The following is a 7,500-nucleotide window of genomic DNA, read 5'->3' as shown; positions in this document are numbered from 1 at the left end:
GAGCAGGGTGAAATCATTAACCAGTCGGCCGCTTCGGCGTCGGCTGGCCGGGCCGAGGAGGGTCGGACCGGGGAAAGGTTCCCGGTTTCGTGTCCGTCGGGTGGTCCCGAGTGCGGCAGGAAAAAATCCGGAATCCTGGGAGCCTTTTTTAAAAAAGAACCGGTCCGGGATGGGGTCGGATTTGGAAGCGTTTGCGGGGCCTAGGTGCCTCTTCGTCGGCATGACTACCGGACGGTCACCCGCCGATCGGCATTTGCGATTTGTTGGCTGGGGAGGTTGGCGGGGTACCTGCAGAATAGTAGGAGGTGGCAAATCGAGAATCGGTCGACATCGCCAAGTGCCTTCTCGAGCCTCCAGGTCTGCAGGGACCGACCCAGGCTGCCCCCAAACCGACCGCGAGGCCGTGCCGGGCGGCCATTTTTGGCCATTTTCGGCATTTTTCGCGTCTTTCGGTAGGTCACGGAAAGCGGCGGCCTGAAGCCCGGGCGTGCCCGGGGAAGGCTCCCCTTCGCCCGCGGGACCGGATTTGCCCCGGAAACGTCCCGAAGCCGGCCGGGAAGGCGGTTTCGAGGGCGAAGCACCTCCGATTGCCTTCGCAAGGCCGGGGAAAGTGGCCCCTGGGCCCGGGAGAGCAAAATCCGTGCGAGGACGGAAGCCCATGAGGTCAGATCCGAGGCTCTTACCCGGCGCCCGGTGGGGGTATTCCCGCAAAGAGCAGCGAGTGCGCCCGGCGACGGGTCAAGTTGCAATTTCTGGCATGCCACTCCTGGAGCTGGTTCATGAGTTCCCCTCGGAAGTCCCGATGAGGAAAGGGCAAAATGGCGTTTTGCGGGCTTTGGGGCCTCTTCGTCGGTAGGACTACCGCCCGACCTTACGGTTGGAATTGTCGGCAGGGGAGGTTGGCGGGGTACCTGCAGAATAGTAGGAGGTGGCAAATCGAGAATCGGTCGACCTCGCCAAACGCCTTCTCGAGCCTCCAGGTCTGCAGGGACCGACCCAGGCTGCCGCCAAACCGACCGAGAGGCCCTGCCGGCGGCCATTATTGGCCATTTTCGGCATTTTTCGCCTCTTTCGGCCGGGATGGAAAAGCGGCGGCCTGAAGCCCGGGCCTGCCCGGGGAGGCCTCCTAATCGCCCGGGGGACCGGATTTGCCCCGGTGAGAGCCCCCGAAACGTCCCGAAGCCGGCCGGGAAGGCGGCCAAGGGCGAAGCACCTCGGCTTGCATTCGCTGGCCGTGCAAAGTGGCCTCCGGGCCCGCGAGACAATGCAGGGTGCCCTCGGTGTGCCCCTGAGAAATGGTTAACCAAACGAAGGACAGTGCGCCTCGGATTGCATTGGCAGGCCGTGCAAAGGGGCCACCGGGCCCGCGAGACGTTACAGATTGCCCTCGGTGTGCCCCTGAGAAATGGTTAACCAATTGGACTTAGTCTCTGGCAGAGAGGCAAAGTGTTTTCAAGAGAAATGGTTAACCAATTGGACTTAGTCTCTGAACGGCAGGCAAATTGTGGCCTTGAGAAATGATTAACCAATTGGACTTAGTCTCTGGCGGAGAGGCAAAGTGTTTTCTCGAGAAATAATTAACCAATGAGGCCAATGGACCTCGGGTTGCATTGGCAGGCCGGGCAATGTGGCTCTTGGGCCCGCGAGAGCAAAATCCGTGCACAGACGGAAGTCCATGAGGTCAGATCCGAGGCCTTTACCCGGCACCCGGTGGGGGTATTCCCGCAGAGAGTAGCGAATCTGCCCGGCGACGGGTCAAGTTGCAATTTCTGGCATGCCACTCCTGGAGCTGGTTCATGAGTTCCCCTCGGAAGTCCCGATGAGGAAAGGGCAAAATGGCGTTTTGCGGGCTTTTAGGGCCTCCTGGACGGTAGGACTACCGCCCGACCTTACGGTTGGAATTGTTGGCAGGGGAGGTTGGCGGGGTACCTGCAGAATAGTAGGAGGTGGCAAATCGAGAATCGGTCGACATCGCCAAAAACCTTCTCGAGCCTCCAGGTCTGCAGGGACCGACCCAGGCTGCCGCCAAACCGACCGACAGGCCCTGCCGGCGGCCATTTTTGGCCATTTTCGGCATTTTTCGCCTCTTTCGGCCGGGATGGAAAAGCGGCGGCCTGAAGCCCGGGCCTGCCCGGGGAGGCCTCCTAATCGCCCGGGGGACCGGATTTGCCCCGGTGAGAGCCCCCGAAACGTCCCGAAGCCGGCCGGGAAGGCGGCCAAGGGCGAAGCACCTCGGATTGCATTGGCAGGCCGTGCAAAGTGGCCTCCGGGCCCGCGAGACAATGCAGGGTGCCCTCGGTGTGCCCCTGAGAAATGGTTAACCAAACGAAGGACAGTGCGCCTCGGATTGCATTGGCAGGCCGTGCAAAGGGGCCCCCGGGCCCGCGAGACGTTACAGGTTGCCCTCGGTGTGCCCCTGAGAAATGGTTAACCAATTGGACTTAGTCTCTGGCAGAGAGGCAAAGTGTTTTCAAGAGAAATGGTTAACCAATTGGACTTAGTCTCTGGCAGAGAGGCAAAGTGTTTTCCAGAGAAATGGTTAACCAATTGGACTTAGTCTCTGGCGGAGAGACAAAGTGTTTTCAAGAGAAATGGATAACCAATTGGACTTAGTCTCTGGCAGAGAGGCAAAGTGTTTTCACGAGAAATGGTTAACCAATTGGACTTAGTCTCTGGCAGAGAGGCAAAGTGTTTTCAAGAGAAATGGTTAACCAATTGGACTTAGTCTCTGGCGGAGAGACAAAGTGTTATCAAGAGAAATGGTTAACCAATTGGACTTAGTCTCTGGCAGAGAGGCAAAGTGTTTTCAAGAGAAATGGTTAACCAATTGGACTTGGTCTCTGGCAGAGAGGCAAAGTGTTTTCAAGAGAAATGGTTAACCAATTGGACTTAGTCTCTGGCGGAGAGACAAAGTGTTTTGAAGAGAAATGGTTAACCAATTGGACTTGGTCTCTGAACGGCAGGCAAATTGTGGCCTTGAGAAATGATTAACCAATTGGACTTAGTCTCTGGCGGAGAGGCAAAGTGTTTTCTCGAGAAATAATTAACCAATGAGGCCAATGGACCTCGGGTTGCATTGGCAGGCCGGGCAATGAGGCTCTTGGGCCCGCGAGAGCAAAATCCGTGCACAGACGGAAGTCCATGAGGTCAGATCCGAGGCCTTTACCCGGCACCCGGTGGGGGTATTCCCGCAGAGAGTAGCGAATCTGCCCGGCGACGGGTCAAGTTGCAATTTCTGGCATGCCACTCATGGAGCTGGTTAATGAGTTCCCCGCGGAAGTCCCGATGAGGAAAGGGCAAAATGGCGTTTTGCGGGCTTTGGGGCCTCTTCGTCGGTAGGACTACCGCCCGACCTTACGGTTGGAATTGTCGGCAGGGGAGGTTGGCGGGGTACCTGCAGAATAGTAGGAGGTGGCAAATCGAGAATCGGTCGACATCGCCAAAAACCTTCTCGAGCCTCCAGGTCTGCAGGGACCGACCCAGGCTGCCGCCAAACCGACCGAGAGGCCCTGCCGGCGGCCATTTTTGGCCATTTTCGGCATTTTTCGCCTCTTTCGGCCGGGATGGAAAAGCGGCGGCCTGAAGCCCGGGCCTGCCCGGGGAGGCCTCCTAATCGCCCGGGGGACCGGATTTGCCCCGGTGAGAGCCCCCGAAACGTCCCGAAGCCGGCCGGGAAGGCGGCCAAGGGCGAAGCACCTCGCATTGCGTTGGCAGGCCGTGCAAAGTGGCCTCCGGGCCCGCGAGACAATGCAGGGTGCCCTCGGTGTGCCCCTGAGAAATGGTTAACCAAACGAAGGACAGTGCGGCTCGGATTGCATTGGCAGGCCGTGCAAAGGGGCCCCCGGGCCCGCGAGACGTTACAGATTGCCCTCGGTGAGCCCCTGAGAAATGGTTAACCAATTGGACTTAGTCTCTGGCAGAGAGACAAAGTGTTTTCACGAGAAATGGTTAACCAATTGGACTTAGTCTCTGGCAGAGAGGCAAAGTGTTTTCAAGAGAAATGGTTAACCAATTGGACTTAGTCTCTGGCGGAGAGACAAAGTGTTTTCCAGAGAAATGGATAACCAATTGGACTTAGTCTCTGGCAGAGAGGCAAAGTGTTTTCACGAGAAATGGTTAACCAATTGGACTTAGTCTCTGGCAGAGAGGCAAAGTGTTTTCAAGAGAAATGGTTAACCAATTGGACTTAGTCTCTGGCAGAGAGGCAAAGTGTTTTCCAGAGAAATGGTTAACCAATTGGACTTAGTCTCTGAACGGCAGGCAAATTGTGGCCTTGAGAAATGATTAACCAATTGGACTTAGTCTCTGGCGGAGAGGCAAAGTGTTTTCTCGAGAAATAATTAACCAATGAGGCCAATGGACCTCGGGTTGCATTGGCAGGCCGGGCAATGTGGCTCTTGGGCCCGCGAGAGCAAAATCCGTGCACAGACGGAAGTCCATGAGGTCAGATCCGAGGCCTTTACCCGGCACCCGGTGGGGGTATTCCCGCAGAGAGTAGCGAATCTGCCCGGCGACGGGTCAAGTTGCAATTTCTGGCATGCCACTCCTGGAGCTGGTTCATGAGTTCCCCTCGGAAGTCCCGATGAGGAAAGGGCAAAATGGCGTTTTGCGGGCTTTTAGGGCCTCCTGGACGGTAGGACTACCGCCCGACCTTACGGTTGGAATTGTTGGCAGGGGAGGTTGGCGGGGTACCTGCAGAATAGTAGGAGGTGGCAAATCGAGAATCGGTCGACATCGCCAAAAACCTTCTCGAGCCTCCAGGTCTGCAGGGACCGACCCAGGCTGCCGCCAAACCGACCGACAGGCCCTGCCGGCGGCCATTTTTGGCCATTTTCGGCATTTTTCGCCTCTTTCGGCCGGGATGGAAAAGCGGCGGCCTGAAGCCCGGGCCTGCCCGGGGAGGCCTCCTAATCGCCCGGGGGACCGGATTTGCCCCGGTGAGAGCCCCCGAAACGTCCCGAAGCCGGCCGGGAAGGCGGCCAAGGGCGAAGCACCTCGCATTGCGTTGGCAGGCCGTGCAAAGTGGCCTCCGGGCCCGCGAGACAATGCAGGGTGCCCTCGGTGTGCCCCTGAGAAATGGTTAACCAAACGAAGGACAGTGCGGCTCGGATTGCATTGGCAGGCCGTGCAAAGGGGCCCCCGGGCCCGCGAGACGTTACAGATTGCCCTCGGTGAGCCCCTGAGAAATGGTTAACCAATTGGACTTAGTCTCTGGCAGAGAGGCAAAGTGTTTTCAAGAGAAATGGTTAACCAATTGGACTTAGTCTCTGGCGGAGAGACAAAGTGTTTTCAAGAGAAATGGTTAACCAATTGGACTTAGTCTCTGGCAGAGAGGCAAAGTGTTTTCAAGAGAAATGATTAACCAATTGGACTTAGTCTCTGGCGGAGAGACAAAGTGTTTTCACGAGAAATGGTTAACCAATTGGACTTAGTCTCTGGCAGAGAGGCAGAGAGGCAAAGTGTTTTCACGAGAAATGGTTAACCAATTGGACTTAGTCTCTGGCAGAGAGGCAAAGTGTTTTCAAGAGAAATGGTTAACCAATTGGACTTAGTCTCTGGCAGAGAGGCAAAGTGTTTTCCAGAGAAATGGTTAACCAATTGGACTTTGTCGCTGGCGGAGAGACAAAGTGTTTTCACGAGAAATGGTTAACCAATTGGACTTAGTCTCTGGCAGAGAGGCAAAGTGTTTTCACGAGAAATGGTTAACCAATTGGACTTAGTCTCTGGCAGAGAGGCAAAGTGTTTTCAAGAGAAATGGTTAACCAATTGGACTTGGTCTCTGAACGGCAGGCAAATTGTGGCCTTGAGAAATGATTAACCAATTGGACTAAGTCTCTGGCGGAGAGACAAAGTGTTTTCACGAGAAATGGTTAACCAATTGGACTTAGTCTCTGGCAGAGAGGCAAAGTGTTTTCAAGAGAAATGGTTAACCAATTGGACTTAGTCTCTGGCGGAGAGACAAAGTGTTTTCAAGAGAAATGGTTAACCAATTGGACTTAGTCTCTGGCAGAGAGGCAGAGAGGCAAAGTGTTTTCAAGAGAAATGGTTAACCAATTGGACTTGGTCTCTGAACGGCAGGCAAATTGTGGCCTTGAGAAATGATTAACCAATTGGACTAAGTCTCTGGCGGAGAGACAAAGTGTTTTCACGAGAAATGGTTAACCAATTGGACTTAGTCTCTGGCAGAGAGGCAAAGTTTTTTCAAGAGAAATGGTTAACCAATTGGACTTAGTCTCTGGCAGAGAGGCAAAGTGTTTTCAAGAGAAATGGTTAACCAATTGGACTTGGTCTCTGAACGGCAGGCAAATTGTGGCCTTGAGAAATGATTAACCAATTGGACTTAGTCTCTGGCGCAGAGACAAAGTGTTTTCACGAGAAATGGTTAACCAATTGGACTTAGTCTCTGGCAGAGAGACAAAGTGTTTTCACGAGAAATGGGTAACCAATTGGACTTAGTCTCTGAACGGCAGGTAAACTGTGGCCATGAGAAATGGTTAACCAATTGGACTTCGTCTCTGGCAGAGAGGCAAAGTGTTTTCAAGAGAAATGGTTAACCAATTGGACTTAGTCTCTGGCGGAGAGGCAAAGTGTTTTCACGAGAAATGGTTAACCAATTGGACTTAGTCTCTGAACGGCAGGCAAATTGCGGCCATGAGAAATGGTTAACCAATTGGACTTAGTCTCTGGCAGAGAGTCAAAGTGTTTTCCTGAGAAATGGTTAACCAATTGGACTTAGTCTCTGGCGGAGAGGCAAAGTGTTTCCCGTTGTAATGGTTGGCCAATGCACTTCGGATTGCGTTGGTAGGCCGTGGAAAGTGGCTCTTGGGCCCGCGAGAGCAAAATCCGTGCGCAGACGGAAGTCCATGAGGTCAGATCCGAGGCCTTTACCCGGCACCCGGTGGGGGTATTCCCGCAGAGAGTAGCGGGTGTGCCCGGCGACGGGTCAAGTTGCAATTTCTGGCATACCACTCCTGGAGCTCGTTAATGAGTTCCCCTCGGAAGTCCCGATGAGAAAATGGCAAAATGGCGTTTTGCGGGCTTTGGGGCCTCTTCGTCGGTAGGACTACCGCCCGACCTTACGGTTGCAATTGTTGGCAGGGGAGGTTGGCGGGGTACCCGGAGATTTTCGGGGACACGATTTTCAGAACATTTTCAGACAACGGTCACACTTTAAAAATGCCCAGAAAAGTGCGACTTTGAGGGTGGTAAGCGTTTTCAAATAGAATACCTTTCAAAGAGCTCTCGGAAGTCCTATATGAGGATTTAAGATGAATTTGTGCGGGCTTTCCGAACTCCGTTGTCGGTCTGAAATATCGGCCAGGGTCCAGACCGGTGGTAACCCTGGTTTAATAAACTTGGCCTGTGGCGAAAAGAACAGACAAAATGACAAAGTGTCAAATATATATATATATATACATGTGTATTTATGAACAAAAAAAATCACAAAGTGTCACCTGGCGGTGTACTTGATGATGAAAAATAAAAATACAAAGTCTGTTC

The sequence above is a fragment of the Cetorhinus maximus genome, unplaced genomic scaffold (genome assembly GCF_964194155.1).
Source record: "Cetorhinus maximus unplaced genomic scaffold, sCetMax3.hap1.1 HAP1_SCAFFOLD_373, whole genome shotgun sequence".
Lineage (NCBI taxonomy): Eukaryota > Metazoa > Chordata > Chondrichthyes > Lamniformes > Cetorhinidae > Cetorhinus > Cetorhinus maximus.
This window is presented reverse-complemented; position numbering follows the sequence as displayed.